Genomic DNA, 18,901 nt, shown 5'->3' on the forward strand with positions numbered 1-18,901 from the left:
CACTGTCTGGCAGGGGAGAGGAGTGAGCACTGTCTAGCAGGGAGGGGAGTGAGCACTGTCTGGCAGGGAGGGGAGTGAGCACTGTCTGGCAGGGAGGGGAGTGAGCACTGTCTGGCAGGGAGGGGAGTGAGCACTCTCTGGCGGGAGAAGGGAGTGAGCACTCTCTGGCGGGAGAAGGGAGTGAGCACTATCCGGCGGGGGTAGGTGAGTGAGCACTGTCTGACACGGAGGTGAGCGAGCACTATCTGGCGGGGGAGGGGTGTGAGCATTGCCCGACGGGGGAGGTGAGTGAACACTGTCTGGCAGGGAGGTGAGTGAGCACTGTCCGGCAGGGAGGGGAGTGAGTACTGCCTTGTACAGGGAGGGGAGTGAGCACTTTGCAGCAAATAGGGGAGTGAGCACTGCCCTGTACGAGGAGAGAAGAGAGCACTGTTCAGCGAAGAGGGGACTGAGTGCTGTCCAGTGGGTGGGCAAATGAGCCCTGCCCTGTACAGGGTGGGGAGTGAGCGCTGGTCAACGAGGAGGGGAATAAGTGCTGTCCAGCAAGGAAGGGAGTGAGTGCAGTCTGGCAAGAAGGGGAGTGAGCACTGCCCTGTACTGGGAGGGAAGTGAGTGCTGTCCAGCAAGGAGGGGAGTGAGCACTGTGCAGTGAGGAGGGGAGTGAGCACTGTCCAGTGAGGAGGGGAGTGAGCACTGTCTGGCAGGGATCGGGGTGAGCACTGTCCAGCAGGGAGGGGTGTGAGCGCGGTCCGGCAGTGAGGGGAGTGTTTACTGCCCGGCAGGGAGGGGTCTGAGCACTCTCCAGCGGGGTAGGGGAGTGAGCATTGTCCGGCAGGAAGTGGAATGAGTACTGTCTAGCACGGGAGGTGAGTGAGAACTGTCCAGCAGGGAGGGGAGTGAGTACTGCCTTGTACAGGGAGGGGAGTGAGCAGTGTTCAGCAGGGAGGGAAGTGAGCACTGTCTGGCAGGGTGGGGAGTGATTACTGTCCGGTGGGGGAGGTGAGTGAGCACTGTCCGGCAGGAAGCGGAATGAGTACTGTCTAGCACGGGAGGTGAGTGAGCACTGTCCGGCAGGGATGGGAGTGAGCACTGTCCGGCAGGGATGGGAGTGAGCACTGTCCGGCAGGGAGGGGAGTGAGCACTGTCCGGCGGGGAGGGGCGTGAGCAGTGACCGCGGGGAGGGGAGTGAGCACTGTCCGGCAGGGAGGGGAGTGAGCACTGTCCGGCAGGGAGGGGAGTGAGCACTGTCCGGCGGGGAGGGGCGTGAGCAGTGACCGCGGGGAGGGGAGTGAGCACTGTCCGGCTGGGAGGGGAGTGAGCACTGTCTGGCAGGGAGGGGAGTGAGCACTGTCCGGCAGGGAGGATAGTGAGCACTGTCCGGCAGGGAGGGGAGTGAGCACTGTCCGGCGGGGAGGGGACTGAGCACTGTCCGGCAGGGAGGATAGTGAGCGCTGTCCAGCAGGGAGGGGAGTAAGCACTGTCCAGTGGGGAGGGTAAGTGAGCACTGTCCAGCAGGCAGGGGCATGAGCACTGACCAGCAGGGAGCAGAGTGAGCACTGTCTGGCAGGGAGGGGAGTGAGTACTGCCTTGTACATGGAGGGGAGTGAGCACTCTTCAGCAGGGAGGGGAGTGAGCACTGTCTGGCAGGGAGGGGAGTGAGCACTGTCTGGTGGGGAGGGGAGTGAGTACTGCCTTGTACATGGAGGGGAGTGAGCACTGCCTGGCAGGGAGGGGAGTGAGCACGGTCTGGTGGGGGTGGGGAGTGAACATTGCCAGGTGGGAGAGGGGAGTGAGCACTGCCTGGCAGGGAGGGGAGTGAGTACTGCCTTGTAAATGGAGGGGAGTGAGCACTCTCCACCAGGGAGGGGAGTGAGCACTGCCCTGTACGGGGAGGGAAATGAGCACTGTTCAGCGAGACGGGGAGTGATTGCTGTCCAGTGGGTGGGCAAATGAGCACTGCCCTGTACAGGGTGGGGAGTGAGCGCTGGTCAGCGAGGAGGGGAATAAGTGCTGTCCAGCAAGGAGGGGAGTGAGCACTGTTCGGCAGGGAGGGGAGTGAGCACTGTCCGGCAGGGAGGGGAGTGAGCACTGTCCGGCAGGGAGGGGAGTGGGCACTGCCAGGTCGGGGAGGGGAGTGAGCACGTAAGCGGGGCAGGGGAGTGACCACTGTCCGGCAAGAAGGGGAATGAGTACTGTCCAGCGGGGGAGGGGTGTGAGCACTGCCCGGGGAGGAGGGGAGTGAGCACTGTCCAGCGGGGAAGGGGAGCGAGCACTGCCTGGCAGGGGAGGGGAGTGAGTACTGTCCAGCAAGGAGAGAGTGAGCACTGTCCGGCAGGGGAGGGGAATGAGCACTGTCCAGCGGGGGAGGGGAGTGAGTACTGTCCGGCAGGGAGGGAAGTGAGCACTGTCCAGCAAGGAGAGAGTGAGCACTGTCCGGCAGGGGAGGGGAATGAGCACTGTCCAGCGGGGGAGGGGAGTGAGCACTGTCCGGCAAGGGAGGGAAGTGAGCACTGTCCAGCAAGGAGAGAGTGAACACTGTCCAGCGGGGGAGGGGAGTGAGCACTGTTCTGTAAGGAGAGAGTGAGCACTGTCTGGCGGGGGAGGGGAATGAGCACAGTCCGGCGGGTGAGGCAAGTGACCACTGTCCAGCGAGGAGAGAGTGAGCACTGCCTGGCGGGGAGGTGAGTGATCATTGCCTGACAGTGAGGGGAGTGAACACTGTCTGGCAGGGAGGGGAGTGAGTACTGCTTTGTACAGGGAGGGGAGTGAGCACTCTCCAGCAGGTAGGGGAGTGAACACTGCTCTATACGGGGAGAGAAGTGAGCACTGTTCAGCAAGGAGGGGAATGAATGCTCTCCAACAAGGAGGGGAGTGAGTGCTGTCTGGCAAGGAGGGGAGCGAGCACTGCCCTGTACAGGAAGGGAAGAGAGTGCTGTCCAGCAAGGAGGAGAGTGAGCACTGTCCAGCAGGGATCAGAGTGAACACTGTCCGGCAGGGAGGTGGAGTGAGCACTGTCCGGCGGGGGAGGGGAGTGCGCATTGTCTGGCAGGAAGCGGAATGAGTACTGTCTAGCACTGGAGGGGAGTGAGAACTGTCGGGCGAGGAGGGGAGTGAGCACTGTCCGGCAGGGAGGGGAGTGAGCACTGTCTGGCGGTGAGGGGAGAGAGCACTGTCCAGCAGGAAGCGGAATGAGTACTGTCTAGCACGGGAGGGGAATGAGAACTGTCCGGCAGGGAGGAGAGTGAGCACTGTCCGGCAGGGAGAGGAGTGAGCACTGTCCTGCGGTGAGGGGAGTGAGCAGTGTTCTGCGGAGAGGGGGAAAGCACTGTCCGGAGGGGAGGGGAGTGAGCCCTATCTGGAAGGGAGGGGCATGAGTATTGCCTTGTACAGGGAGGGGAGTGATTACTGTCCAACGGGGAGGGGAGTGAGCACTGTCCAACGGGGAGGGGAGTGAGCACTGTCCAACGGGGAGGGGAGTGAGCACTGTCCAGCAGGGAGGGGAGTGAGCACTGTCCGGCAGGGATCGGAGTGAGCACTGTCCGGCAGGGATCGGAGTGAGCACTGTCCGGCAGGGAGGGGAGTGAGCACTGTACAGCAGTGAGGGCAGTGAGCACTGTCTAGCAGGGAGGGCAGTGAGCACTGTCTAGCAGGGAGGGGAATGAGCACTGTCCGGCAGGGAGGAGAGTGAGCACAATCTGGCAGGGAGGGCATTGAGCACTGTCCAGCGGGGAGGGGAGTGACCGGTAGGGAGTGGAATGAGTACTGTCTGTCAGGGGAGTGAGCACTGCCCTGTACAGGGAGGGAAGTGAGTGCTGTCCAGCGAGGAGGGGAGTGAGCATTGTCCAGCTGGGAGGGGAGTGAGCACTGTCCAACGGGGAGGGGAGTGAGCACTGTCCAACGGGGAGGGGAGTGAGCACTGTCCAACGGGGAGGGGAGTGAGCACTGTCCAACGGGGAGGGGAGTGAGCACTGTCCAACGGGGAGGGGAGTGAGCACTGTCCAACGGGGAGGGGAGTGAGCACTGTCCAACGGGGAGGGGAGTGAGCACTGTCCAACGGGGAGGGGAGTGAGCACTGTCCAACGGGGAGGGGAGTGAGCACTGTCCGGCAGGGAAGGGAGGGAGCACGGTCTGGCAGGGATCGGAGCGAGCACTGTCCGGCGGGGAGGGGAGCGAGCACTGTCCGGCGGGGAGGGGAGTGAGCGCTGTCCTGATGGGGGAGGGCAATGAGCACTGTCCTGTGAGGGAGGGGAGTGAGCACTGTCTGGTGGGGAAGGGAGTGAACACTGTCCCGTGGGGGAGGGCAATGAGCACTGTCCTGTGAGGGAGGGGAGTGAGCACACTTCGGCGGAGAGGGGAGTTAGCACTGTCTGGAGGGTGAAGCGAGTGAGCACTGTCCGGAGTGGGAGGGCAGTGAGCACTGCCAGGTGGGGGAGGTGAGTGAGCACTGTCTGGCAAGGAGGGGATTGGGCACTGCCAGGTGGGGGAGGGGAGTGACCACTGTCTGGCTGAGGAGGGGTGTAAGCACTGTCTGGCAGGGAGGGGAGTGAGCACTGTCTGGCAGGGAGGGGAGTGAGCACTGTCTGGCAGGGAGGGGAGTGAGCACTGTCTGGCGGGGAGGGGAGTGAGCACTGTCTGGCGGGGAGGGGAGTAAGCACTGTCTGGCGGGAGAAGGGAGTGAGCACTGTCTGGCTGGGAGGGGAGTGAGCACTGTCTGGCAAGAGAAGGGATTGAGCACTATCCGGCGGGGGGAGATGAATGAGCACTGTCTGGCACGGAGGTGAGTGAGCACTATCTGGCGGGGGAGGGGTGTGAGCATTGCCCAGCGGGGGTGGGGAGTGAGCACTATCTGGTGGGGGAGGGGACTGAGCACTGTCTGGCAGGGAGGTGAGTGAGCACTGTCTGGCAGGGAGGGGAGTGAGTACTGCCTTGTACAGGGAGGGGAGTGAGCACTGCCTGGCAGGGAGGGGAGTGAGCACTGTCTGGTGGGGGTGGGGAGTGAACATTGCCAGGTGGGAGAGGGGAGTGAGCACTGCCTGGCAGGGAGGGGAGTGAGTACTGCCTTGTAAATGGAGGGGAGTGAGCACTCTCCACCAGGGAGGGGAGTGAGCACTGCCCTGTACGGGGAGGGAAATGAGCACTGTTCAGCGAGAAGGGGAGTGAGCACTGTCCGGCGGGGGAGAGAAGTGAGTACTGTCTTGCACAGGAGGGGAATGAGAACTGTTGTGGGGGGAGGGGAGTGAGCACTGTCCAGCGAGGAGGGGAGTGAGCACTGTCCGGCGGGGGAGGGGAGTGAGTACTGTCTTGCACAGGAGGGGAATGAGAACTGTTGTGGGGGGAGGGGAGTGAGCACTGTCCGGCAGGGAGGGGAATAAGCACTGTCCGGCGGAGAGGGGAGTGAGCAGTGTCTGACGGAGAGGGGGAGAGCACTGTCTGGCGGGGAGGGGAGTGAGCACTGTCTGGCGGGAGAAGGGAGTGAGCACTGTCTGGCTGGGAGGGGAGTGAGCACTGTCTGGCAAGTGAAGGGATTGAGCACTATCTGGCGGGGGGAGGTGAATGAGCACTGTCTGGCACGGAGGTGAGTGAGCACTATCTGGCGGGGAGGGGAGTGAGCACTGTCCAGCGAGGAGGGGAGTGAGTACTGTCTTGCACAGGAGGGGAATGAGAACTGTTGTGGGGGGAGGGGAGTGAGCACTGTCTTGCACAGGAGGGGAATGAGAACTGTTGTGGGGGGAGGGGAGTGAGCACTGTCCGGCAGGGAGGGGAATAAGCACTGTCCGGCGGAGAGGGGAGTGAGCACTGTCTGGCGGGGAAGGGAGTGAGCACTGTCCAGCAAGGAGGGGAGTGAGCACTGTCCGGCAGGGAGGGGAGTGAGCAGTGTCTGACTGAGAGGGGGAGAGCACTGTCTGGCGGGGAGGGGAGTGAGCACTATCTGGAAGGGAGGGGAGTGAGCACTATCTGGAAGGGAGGGGAGTGAGTACTGCCTTGTACAGGGAGGGGAGTGAGTACTGCCTTGTACAGGGAGGGGAGTGAGTACTGCCTTGTACAGGGAGGGGAGTGAGTACTGCCTTGTACAGGGAGGGGAGTGAGTACTGCCTTGTACAGGGAGGGGAGTGAGTACTGCCTTGTACAGGGAGGGGAGTGAGTACTGCCTTGTACAGGGAGGGGAGTGAGTACTGCCTTGTACAGGGAGGGGAGTGAGTACTGCCTTGTACAGGGAGGGGAGTGAGTACTGCCTTGTACAGGGCGGGGAGTGATTACTGTCCAACGGGGAGGGGAGTGAGCACTGTCCAGCAGGGAGGGGAGTGAGCACTGTCTGGCAGGCATCGGTGTGAGCACTGTCCGGCAGGGAGGGGAGTGAGCACTGTCCAGCAGTGAGGGCAGTGAGCACTGTCTAGCAGGGAGGGCAGTGAGCACTGTCTGGCAGGGAGGGGAGTGATTACTGTCCGGCAGGGAGGGGAGTGAGCACTATCCGGCAGGGAGGGCAGTGAGCACTGTCCAGCGGGGAGGGGAGTGACCGGTAGGGAGTGGAATGAGTACTGTCCGTCAGGGGAGTGAGCACTGCCCTGTACAGGGAGGGAAGTGAGTGCTGTCCAGCAAGGAGGGGAATGAGAACTGTCCAGCGAGGAGGGGAGTGAGCACTGTCCAACCGGGAGGGGAGTGAGCACTGTCCAACCGGGAGGGGAGTGAGCACTGTCCAACCGGGAGGGGAGTGAGCACTGTCCAACGGGGAGGGGAGTGAGCACTGTCCAGCAGGGAGGGGAGTGAGCACTGTCTGGCAGCGATCGGAGTGAGCACTGTCCGGCGGGGGAGGGGAGTGAGCACTGTCCGGCGGGGGAGGGGAGTGAGCACTGTCCAATGGGGAGGGGAGTGAGCACTGTCTGGCAGGGATCGGAGTGAGCAATGTCCGGCAGGAAGGGGAGTGTGCACTGTACGGCAGGGAGGGGAGTGAGCACTGTCCAGCAGGGAGGGGAGTGTGCACTGTACGGCAGAGAGGGGAGTGAGCAATGTCCAGCAGGGAGGGGAGTGAGCACTGTCCGGCAGGGAGGGGAGTGAGCAGTGTCTGACGGAGAGGGGGAGAGCACTGTCTGGCGGGGAGGGGAGTGAGCACTGTCTGGCGGGAGAAGGGAGTGAGCACTGTCTGGCTGGGAGGGGAGTGAGCACTGTCTGGCAAATGAAGGGATTGAGCACTATCCGGCGGGGGGAGGTGAATGAGCACTGTCTGGCACGGAGGTGAGTGAGCACTATCTGGCGGGGAGGGGAGTGAGCACTGTCCAGCGAGGAGGGGAGTGAGTACTGTCTTGCACAGGAGGGGAATGAGAACTGTTGTGGGGGGAGGGGAGTGAGCACTGTCTTGCACAGGAGGGGAATGAGAACTGTTGTGGGGGGAGGGGAGTGAGCACTGTCCGGCAGGGAGGGGAATAAGCACTGTCCGGCGGAGAGGGGAGTGAGCAGTGTCTGACGGAGAGGGGGAGAGCACTGTCTGGCGGGGAGGGGAGTGAGCACTGTCTGGCAAGTGAAGGGATTGAGCACTATCCGGCGGGGGGAGGTGAATGAGCACTGTCTGGCACGGAGGTGAGTGAGCACTATCTGGCGGGGAGGGGAGTGAGCACTGTCCAGCGAGGAGGGGAGTGAGTACTGTCTTGCACAGGAGGGGAATGAGAACTGTTGTGGGGGGAGGGGAGTGAGCACTGTCTTGCACAGGAGGGGAATGAGAACTGTTGTGGGGGGAGGGGAGTGAGCACTGTCCGGCAGGGAGGGGAATAAGCACTGTCCGGCGGAGAGGGGACTGAGCAGTGTCTGACGGAGAGGGGGAGAGCACTGTCTGGCGGGGAGGGGAGTGAGCACTGTCTGGCGGGAGAAGGGAGTGAGCACTGTCTGGCTGGGAGGGGAGTGAGCACTGTCTGGCAAGTGAAGGGATTGAGCACTATCCGGCGGGGGGAGGTGAATGAGCACTGTCTGGCACGGAGGTGAGTGAGCACTATCTGGCGGGGAGGGGAGTGAGCACTGTCCAGCGAGGAGGGGAGTGAGTACTGTCTTGCACAGGAGGGGAATGAGAACTGTTGTGGGGGGAGGGGAGTGAGCACTGTCTTGCACAGGAGGGGAATGAGAACTGTTGTGGGGGGAGGGGAGTGAGCACTGTCCGGCAGGGAGGGGAATAAGCACTGTCCGGCGGAGAGGGGAGTGAGCACTGTCTGGCGGGGAAGGGAGTGAGCACTGTCCAGCAAGGAGGGGAGTGAGCACTGTCCGGCAGGGAGGGGAGTGAGCAGTGTCTGACTGAGAGGGGGAGAGCACTGTCTGGCGGGGAGGGGAGTGAGCACTGTCTGGCGGGGAGGGGAGTGAGCACTATCTGGAAGGGAGGGGAGTGAGCACTATCTGGAAGGGAGGGGAGTGAGCACTATCTGGAAGGGAGGGGAGTGAGCACTATCTGGAAGGGAGGGGAGTGAGCACTATCTGGAAGGGAGGGGAGTGAGTACTGCCTTGTACAGGGAGGGGAGTGAGTACTGCCTTGTACAGGGAGGGGAGTGAGTACTGCCTTGTACAGGGAGGGGAGTGAGTACTGCCTTGTACAGGGAGGGGAGTGAGTACTGCCTTGTACAGGGAGGGGAGTGAGTACTGCCTTGTACAGGGAGGGGAGTGAGTACTGCCTTGTACAGGGAGGGGAGTGAGTACTGCCTTGTACAGGGCGGGGAGTGATTACTGTCCAACGGGGAGGGGAGTGAGCACTGTCCAGCAGGGAGGGGAGTGAGCACTGTCTGGCAGGCATCGGTGTGAGCACTGTCCGGCAGGGAGGGCAGTGAGCACTGTCCAGCAGTGAGGGCAGTGAGCACTGTCTAGCAGGGAGGGCAGTGAGCACTGTCTGGCAGGGAGGGGAGTGATTACTGTCCGGCAGGGAGGGGAGTGAGCACTATCCGGCAGGGAGGGCAGTGAGCACTGTCCAGCGGGGAGGGGAGTGACCGGTAGGGAGTGGAATGAGTACTGTCCGTCAGGGGAGTGAGCACTGCCCTGTACAGGGAGGGAAGTGAGTGCTGTCCAGCAAGGAGGGGAATGAGAACTGTCCAGCGAGGAGGGGAGTGAGCACTGTCCAACCGGGAGGGGAGTGAGCACTGTCCAACCGGGAGGGGAGTGAGCACTGTCCAACGGGGAGGGGAGTGAGCACTGTCCAGCAGGGAGGGGAGTGAGCACTGTCTGGCAGCGATCGGAGTGAGCACTGTCCGGCGGGGGAGGGGAGTGAGCACTGTCCGGCGGGGGAGGAGAGTGAGCACTGTCCGGCGGGGGAGGGGAGTGAGCACTGTCCAATGGGGAGGGGAGTGAGCACTGTCTGGCAGGGATCGGAGTGAGCAATGTCCGGCAGGAAGGGGAGTGTGCACTGTACAGCAGGGAGGGGAGTGAGCACTGTCCAGCAGGGAGGGGAGTGTGCACTGTACGGCAGAGAGGGGAGTGAGCAATGTCCAGCAGGGAGGGGAGTGTGCACTGTCCGGAGGGAAGGGGAGTGAGCCCTGTCCGGAGGGAAGGGGAGTGAGCCCTGTCCGGAGGGGAGGGGAGTGAGCACTGTCCAGAGGGAAGGGGAGTGAGCAATATCCGGCAGGGAGGGGAGTGTGCACTCTCCGGAGGGGAGGGGAGTGAGCACTTTCCTGAGGGGGAGGGGAGCGAGCACTGTCTGGCAGTGATGGGAGTGAGCACTGCCAGGTGGGGGAGGAGAGTGAGCACGTCTGGCGGGGCAGGGGACTGAGCACTGTCCGGCGGGGAGAGGAGTGAGCACTGCCAGGTGGGGGAGGGAAGTGAGCACTGTCCGGCGGGGGAGGGGAGTGAGCACTGTCTGGCAGGGAGGGGAGTGAGCACTGTCTGGCAGGGAGGGGAGTGAGCACTGTCTGGCAGGGAGGGGAGTGAGCACTGTCTGCAGGGAGGGGAGTGAGCACTGTCTTGCGGGGAGGGGAGTGAGCACTGTCCAGCAGGCAGGGGCGTGAGCACTGACCAGCAGGGATCAGAGTGAGCACTAAAACAAAAACAAAAACAGAATTACCTGGAAAAACTCATCAGGTCTGGCAGCATCGGCGGAGAAGAAAAGAGTTGACGTTTCGAGTCCTCATGACCCTTCGACAGAACTTGAGTTTGAGTCCAAGAAAGAGTTGAAATATAAGCTGGTTTAAGGTGTGTGTGTGGGGGGGGCAGAGAGAGAGAGAGAGAGAGAGAGAGGTGGAGGGGGGTTGGGTGTGCTTGTAGAGACAAACAAGCAGTGATAGAAGCAGATCACCAAAAGATGTCAACAACAATGGTACAGAAGAACACATAGGTGTTAAAGTTAAAGTTGGTGATATTATCTAAACGAATGTGCTAATTAAGAATGGATGGTAGGGCACTCAAGGTATAGCTCTAGTGGGGGTGTTTTTTTTAAAAAAATAATGGAAATAGGTGGGAAAAAGAAAATCTTTATAATTTATTGGAAAAAAAAGGAAGGGGGAAACAGAAAGGGGGTGGGGATGGGGGAGGGAGCTCACGACCTAAAGTTGTTGAATTCAATATTCAGTCCGGAAGGCTGTAAAGTGCCTAGTCGGAAGATGAGGTGTTGTTCCTCCAGTTTGCGTTGGGCTTCGCTGGAACAATGCAGCAAGCCAAGGACAGACAGGTGGGCAAGAGAGCAGGGTGGAGTGTTAAAATGGCAAGCGACAGGGAGGTTTGGGTCATTCTTGTGGACAGACCGCAGGTGTTCTGCAAAGCGGTCGCCCAGTTTACGTTTGGTCTCTCCAATGTAGAGGAGACCACATTGGGAGCAACGAATGCAGTAGACTAAGTTGGGGGAAATGCAAGTGAAATGCTGCTTCACTTGAAAGGAGTGTTTGGGTCCTTGGACGGTGAGGAGAGAGGAAGTGGAGGGGCAGGTGTTGCATCTTTTGCGTGGGCATGGGGTGGTGCCATAGGAGGGGGTTGAGGAGTAGGGGCTGATGGAGGAGTGGACCAGGGTGTCCCGGAGGGAGCGATCCCTACGGAATGCCGATAGGGGGGGTGAAGGGAAGATGTGTTTGGTGGTGGCATCATGCTGGAGTTGGCGGAAATGGCGGAGGATGATCCTTTGAATGCGGAGGCTGTTGGGGTGATAAGTGAGGACAAGGGGGACCCTATCATGTTTCTGGGAGGGAGGAGAAGGCGTGAGGGCGGATGCGCGGGAGATGGGCCGGACACGGTTGAGGGCCCTGTCAACGACCGTGGGTGGAAAACCTCGGTTAAGGAAGAAGGAGGACATGTCAGAGGAACTGTTTTTGAAGGTAGCACCATCGGAACAGATGCGACGGAGGTGAAGGAACTGAGAGAATGGGATGGAGTCCTTACAGGAAGCGGGGTGTGAGGAGCTGTAGTCGAGATAGCTGTGGGAGTCGGTGGGTTTGTAATGGATATTGGTGGACAGTCTATCACCAGAGATTGAGACAGAGAGGTCAAGGAAGGGAAGGGAAGTGTCAGAGATGGACCACGTGAAAATGATGGAGGGGTGGAGATTGGAAGCAAAATTAATAAATTTTTCCAAGTCCCGACGAGAGCATGAAGCAGCACCGAAGTAATCATCGATGTACCGGAGAAAGAGTTGTGGAAGGGGGCCGGAGTAGGACTGGAACAAGGAATGTTCCACATACCCCATAAAGAGACAGGCATAGCTGGGGCCCATGCGGGTACCCATAGCCACACCTTTTATTTGGAGGAAGTGAGAGGGGTTGAAGGAGAAATTGTTCAGCGTGAGAACAAGTTCAGCCAGACGGAGGAGAGTAGTGGTGGATGAGGATTGTTCGGGCCTCTGTTCGAGGAAGAAGCTAAGGGCCCTCAGACCATCCTGGTGGGGGATGGAGGTGTAGAGGGATTGGACGTCCATGGTGAAAAGGAAGCGGTTGGGGCCAGGGAACTGGAAATTGTTGATGTGACGTAAGGTGTCAGAGGAATCACGGATGTAGGTGGGAAGGGACTGGACAAGGGGAGAGAGAAGGGAGTCAAGATAACGAGAAATGAGTTCTGTGGGGCAGGAGCAAGCTGAGACGATCAGTCTACCGGGGCAGTTCTGTTTGTGGATTTTGGGTAGGAGATAGAAGCGGGCCGTCCGAGGTTGGGCGACTATCAGGTTGGAAGCTGTGGGAGGGAGATCCCCAGAGGAGATGAGGTCAGTGACAGTCCTGGAAACAATGGCTTGATGTTCAGTGGTGGGGTCATGGTCCAGGGAGAGGTAGGAGGAAGTGTCTGCGAGTTGACGCTCAGCCTCCGCGAGGTAGATGTCAGTGCGCCGGACAACAACAGCACCACCCTTGTCAGCGGGTTTGATGACAATGTCAGGGTTGGACCTGAGAGAATGGAGTGCAGTAAGTTCAGAGAGAGACAGGTTAGAATGGGTGAGAGGAGCAGAGAAATTGAGATGACTAATGTCGTGCCGACAGTTCTCAATGAAAAGATCAAGAGAACGTAAGAATCCAGAGGGAGGGGTCCAGGTGGAGGAAGAATATTGGAGATGGGTAAAAGGATCCGTTGAACTGGGAGAGGACTCCTGCCCAAAGAAGTGAGCCCGGAGACGAAGACGGCGGAAGAAGAGTTCAGTATCATGCCGAGCCCGAAATTCATTGAGGTGAGGGCGTAAGGGTATGAAACTAAGTCCTTTGCTGAGCACTAAACGTTCAACATCGGAGAGGGGAAGGTCAGGGGGTATAGTGAATACACGGCTGGGGTTGGGATTGGAAGAAAGGGTGGGGACGGAGGGACAGGCAGGGCTGGAGGGTCCTAGATGGGTGTTGGTGTCGATGAGTTGTTGGAGCTTGCGTTCCTTAGCACTTGAGAGAAAGAGAAAAAGTTTCTTGTTGAGGCGTCGGATGAGCCGAAGGATAAAATGAAACTGGGGGCATGCGCAGCTTTGAAAAAGGGTACGGCGGTGCTGTTGGAGGGAGAGGTCGAGTGTGTTCATATGGCGGCGCATGGCACTGAGTGTGGATTTCAGAATGTTATGGGAACAGCAGTCCGAGAAACGTTTTATGTCCCGGGGATACCTGTAATCCTGGATGGGTTCAAAACATGAGGGGTGGAATTTCAGTTGAAATCCACGTGGGGTAAGTCGGAGATGGAGACAGTCACTGAGAAAGGAGATATGGCTGTGAAAGCGGGTTTTAGTAAACACCTTGTCAAACACCAGGAGGGAAATGGAAAGCAAGGAAGGTGAGCAGGGCAAAAGAGAGGAACGGAAATCTTGTCGCAGAAAAGAACAGAACTTCTTCAAGGAGGTAGGCATTTCTTGAAGAGCAGTGGCAGTCAATTAAACACAGAGATGTTTGTTTTTATCAGAGTGAGCACTGTCCGGCAGGGAGGGGAGTGAGCACTGTCCAGCAGGCAGGGGCGTGAGCGCTGACCAGCAGGGTTCAGAGTGAGCACTGTCCGGCGGGGAGGGGAGTGAGCACTGTCCGGCAGGGAGGGGAGTGAGCACTTCCAGGTGGGGGAGGTGAGTGAGCACGTAAGCGGGGCAGGGGAGTGACCACTTTCCGGCAAGAAGGGGAGTGATCACTGTCCAGCGGGAAGGGGTGGTGAGCACTATCCAGCGGACGAGGGGAGTGAGCATTGCCCGGCAGGAGAGGGCAGTGAGCACTATCTGGCGGGAGAGGGGAATGAGCATTGCCCGGCGGGAGAGGAGAGAGAGCACTGTCTGGCAGGGAGGGGAGTGAGCACTGTCTGGCAGGGAGGGGAGTGAGCACTGTCTGGCAGGGAGGGGAGTGAGTGCTTTCCATTGGGTAGGCAAATGAGCACTGTCCTGTATAGGGTGGGGAGTGAGCGCTGGTCAGCGAGGAGGGAAGTGAGCACTGTCCAGCGAGGAGGGGAGTGAGCACTGTCCGGCAGGGAGGGGAGTGAGTGCTGGTCAGTGCCAAGGGGAATGAGTGCTGTCCAGCAGGAAGGGGTGTGAGCACTGCCCTGTACAAGGAGGGAAGTGAGTGCTGTCGAACAAGGAGGAAGTGAGTGCTGTCCAGCAAGGAGGGGAGTGAGCACTGTCTAGAAGGACCAGAGGGTTGGCAGGGGGGTATAGAAGCTAAACGTGCAACTGCTGACCCCAGAGAACATTGAGGAGCTCAAGAGGGATTACAAAGGTTTGGAGAACCATGAAACCCCACTTTGAGTCCCTGACACATTGGTGGGAAGCGATCAAGGGAAACATCAAGAGGTTTTTTGTCCTCAAAGGCACCCAGAAAGCTAGAAAGGAACAGAGGGAAATGTCCCGACTGCAGAAAAACATGCAGAATCTGCTCTGGCTGCGGTCGATGGGGGTCGATATCAAGGAGGAACTCCAAGAGGTGAAGAGCCAGCAAGCCTCTCTCTTTGCCTCAGAGGCCTCCAAGATCATCTTCCTTTCCAGAGTCCGCTCTGTAGAGCAGAATGAGACGTGCTCACGTTTCTTCTTCCAAAAGGTACACAGAGAGAGCTCTGTGATCAGCAGCCTGAAGGAAGAAGACGGCTCAGTTAAGTCATTGCAATCTGACATTTTGAGGATTAGCAAATCCTTCTATGCCGGATTGTATGACGTAAAGCCCACAGACAGCACGGCCTCCCAGTCCTTCCTGTCCTCTATCTCGGAGGTCTTAGATGACAGTACACGGGAGAGTCTGGACAAAGCGCTAACTCCTGACAAACTGACTGAGGCCCTTGAGTCCTTCGAGAAGAGTAAAACTCCCGGAAGCGACGGCTTGCCGGCGGAGTTGTATTCGGCTCTGTGGGACTGGATCGGCCCAGACCTGCTAGAAGTGTACGAGAGTATGCTCCTGGCTGGCAGTATGTCAGAATCCATGTGGAAAGGCATTATCACCCTCAATCTATCCAAGACCTGAGAACGGTCGTGCTCGGACCCGACGTTATTTTGGGTCTTGAGGTGGCCCAGGTGCGCGGTGGTCTTCCGTCTGAGCGTTCCCCTGTTCGGACGGAATTCCACATTGGCCCCAAGCCCCGAACCCTCCCTCGGGTGCTGGTGCCCCGCAATATGAGCCGCCTCGGGGACATGCCCTCTGTGCCTTTTGGCACAGCAAAGAGGGGCTTTTTGTATGGACTGCTGCTGCACACCTTCCATTTTCTCGCCCTTGTCCGTCGACCGGACACGCCCTGGCGTGCCTTGTTGCCGTCCGGCGGCGGAGGCCCTCGATGGGAGGCCCTCTACGGAGGTGTCCTCCCCCTTTCTATCGGGGACCTGGGTTGGAGGGTGTTGCATGCAGCAGTCCCTTATAATAAGAGGATGCATAGGTTCATGGACTCTCAGGACACATGCCCTTTTTGCGGTCTTGTGGAGTCCGTGGACCATGTATACATAGGGTGTTGTAGGCTGCACTCCCTTTTTAGTTATTTGAAAAACCTTTTATTGATGTTTTGTTTGCACTTCAGCCCCACGCTCCTGATCTATGGGCACCCGGTGCGGAAGGGGGTCGGGAAGGAGGAGGACCTCCTCGTGAACCTGCTCCTGGGCCTGGCCAAGTTGGCCATTAACAGGTCCAGGCAGCGGGCGATCGACGGGGGAGTCCCGCCCGATTGTTTGTCCCTCTTCCGCGGCTACGTTCGCTGCCGGATGTCCCTGGAGAAGGAGCACGCGGTGTCTGCTGGCACTCTCGAGGCCTTCCGTGCTCGGTGGGCACCGCAGGGACTGGGGTGTTTTGTTGACCCCTTTAATCACATTTTGATTTAAAGTTTGTAAGTTTCCTTTAAACTTTGCTCTTGGTTTTACAGCTGACCTGAATTAGGGGCTGTGCCTGATTTATCCCAATTTTGTTGATTTGGTTTTCATTTAAAAGATTATCACCCTCATCTACAAGCACAAGGGGGAAAGGGAGAAAATTAGAAATTGGCGACCCATTTCACTGTTGAATGTGGACTATAAAATTCTGTCCAAGGTCATCGCCAATCGGGTCAAATCCTCTCTGAAATTGGTGATCCACCCTGACCAGACCTGCACTGTGCCGGGCAGAAAGATCTCTGACAGCCTCGCGCTGCTCAGGGATACGATTGCCTATATAAAGGACAGGGGTGTGGACACCTGCCTCATCAGCCTGGATCAGGAGAAGGCCTTTGACAGAATATCGCACACCTACATGGTGGATGTGCTCTCCAAAATGGGGTTTGGGGAGGGAATTCGCAATTGGATCCAACTGCTCTACACTAACATCAGTAGTGCAGTCTCAGTCAATGGGTGGGAATCAGATAGCTTTCCTATTAAATCTGGAGTCAGGCAGGGCTGCCCTCTCTCGCCTGTTCTTTTCGTGTGTTGCATAGAACCCTTTGCTGAGTCCATCAGGAAGGATCCGGGCATAAGAGGAGTGATGATCCCAGGTAGTGGAGGCACTCAGATCAAAGTCTCCCTGTACATGGATGATGTCGCCATCTTCTGCTCTGATCCGCTGTCGGTGCATAGACTTATCCAGATCTGCGACCAGTTCGAACTGGCCTCAGGAGCCAAGGTAAATCGTGGGAAGAGCGAGGCCATGTTCTTTGGGAACTGGGCTGACCGATCCTTTGTCCCCTTCACTGTCAGGGCTGACGGCCTGAAGGTGCTGGGGATATGGTTCGGAGGGACCAGGGCACGCATTAGAAACTGGAAGGAGCGAGTGTCTATGGTGAAAAGAAAACTGGGCATGTGGGAGCGATGCTCCCTCTCCATTGCGGGTAAGAACCTGGTCATCAGGTGTGAGGCACTCTCGCTGTTGCTGTACGTGGCGCAGGTCTGGCCCATTCCACACTCCTGTGTGGTGGCGATTACCTGAGCCATCTTCCGCTTTATCTGGAGGTCGAAAATGGATCGTGTCCGCAGGGACACGATGTACAAGCCTCTAGATAAAAGGGGAAAAAACGTGCCCAACATCGCCCGCATACTGATGGCCACCTTTGTGTGCGGTTGCATCAAGCAGTGCGTAGACCCTCAGTATGCAAACACCAAGTGTCACTACATGCTGAGGTTTTACCTGTCCCCGGTGTTGCGAAGGATGGGTCTGGCCACGATGCCGCGGAACGCTCCAAGTAGTTGGACCGTGCCGTACCACCTGCCCCTCGTGGGAAAATTTATGCAGAGAAACACCTTCGACCACAAGTCCGTCAGGCAGTGGTCGGCATGTAACATCTTAAAGGCCCTGAGGGAAAAGTAGAGGGTGGATCCTGTGGGATGGTTCCCTGAGCAGACTGACAAAGTAATTTGGCAGAATGCCTCATCACCAGAACTTTCCAACAAACACCAAGATGTAGCTTGGCTGGTGGTGAGAAAGGCCCTCCCTGTAAGATCCCTCCTACACGCCAGGAGTCTCATCCCCTCTGCACGTTGCCTTCGAGGAGGCTGTGGTGGGGAAGAGACCGTTGTTCACCTCCTTGTAGATTGTGTCTTTGCAAAGAAGGTCTGGAGAGGGATGCAGTGGTTTCTGTCGAGGTTCATCCCGAGCAGTTCTGTGACAGAGGACTCTGTGCTCTACGGGCTGTTCCCAGGGACACACACTGAGACAAACATCAACTGCAGCTGGAGGATCATCAACTCGGTGAAAGACGCTCTTTGGTCTGTCCGAAACTTGTTGGTTTTCCAGCGCAAAGAGTTGTCCCCGACCGAGTGTAGCAGACTAGCACTTTCCAAGGTCCAGGACTACGTGCTGAGGGACACAGTTAAGCTTGGGGCAGCCGCCGCAAAGGCGCAATGGGGAAGGGTCGCTGCCTAAGACCTTTCTGCCACAGTGCACTGAGGGGCTGGGAACTGTAAAGAGCCCCTCAGGCTGTACAGATTAAAATGTATGTCTGCCAATGATTGAAATATTCATTGTTTTTTCTGATACACCTTGCGTTTCAGTTTGTAAAAGTTGAACCTGTTTGTATTTTTGTAATGGTGATTTAAAATGTTCGAAATGTTTTTGAAGATTTATGAATAAAGTATATTTTTGCAAAAAAAAAAGTGAGCACTGTCCAGTGAGGAGGCGAGTGAGCACTGTCCAGCAAGGAGGCGAGTGAGCACTGTCCAGTGAGGAGAGGAGTGAGCACTGTCCGACAGGGAGGGGATTGAGCACTGTCCGGCAGGGAGGATAGTAAGCACTGTCCAGCAGGGATCAGAGTGAGCACTGTCCGGCAGGGAGGGGAGCGAGCACTGTCCAGCAGGCAGAGGCGTGAGCACTGACCAGCAGGAATCAGAGTGAGCCCTGTCCGGCAGGGAGGGGAGTGAGCCCTGTCCGGCAGGGAGGGGAGTGAGCCCTGTCCGGCAGGGAGGGGAGTGAGCCCTGTCCGGCAGGGAGGGGAGTGAGCACTTCCAGGTGGGGGAGGTGAGTGAGCATGTAAGCGGGGCAGGGGAGTGACCACTTTCCGGCAAGAAGGGGAGTGATCACTGTCCAGCGGAAAGGGGGGGTGAGCACTATCCGGCAGGGAGGGGTGTGAGCACTGTCTGGTAGGGAGGGGAGTGAGCACTGGCTGGCGGGGGAGGGGAGTGAACTGTCTGGCGGGGGAGGGGATTGAGCATTGTCCGGCGGGAGAGGGGAGAGAGCACTATCTGGTGGGGGTGGGGAGTGAACATTGCCAGGTGGGAGAGGGGAGTGAGTCCTGCCTGGCAGGGAGGGGAGTGAGTCCTGCCTGGCAGGGAGGGGAGTGAGTCCTGCCTGGCAGGGAGGGGAGTGAGTCCTGCCTGGCAGGGAGGGGAGTGAGTCCTGCCTGGCAGGGAGGGGAGTGAGTCCTGCCTGGCAGGGAGGGGAGTGAGTCCTGCCTGGCAGGGAGGGGAGTGAGTCCTGCCTGGCAGGGAGGGGAGTGAGTCCTGCCTGGCAGGGAGGGGAGTGAGTCCTGCCTGGCAGGGAGGGGAGTGAGTCCTGCCTGGCAGGGAGGGGAGTGAGTCCTGCCTGGCAGGGAGGGGAGTGAGTACTGTCGTGTAGGGAGGGGAGTGAGCACTCTTCAGCAGGGAGGGGAGTGA

This window comes from Carcharodon carcharias, chromosome 11 (assembly GCF_017639515.1).
Source record: "Carcharodon carcharias isolate sCarCar2 chromosome 11, sCarCar2.pri, whole genome shotgun sequence".
NCBI classification, from domain to species: Eukaryota; Metazoa; Chordata; class Chondrichthyes; order Lamniformes; family Lamnidae; genus Carcharodon; species Carcharodon carcharias.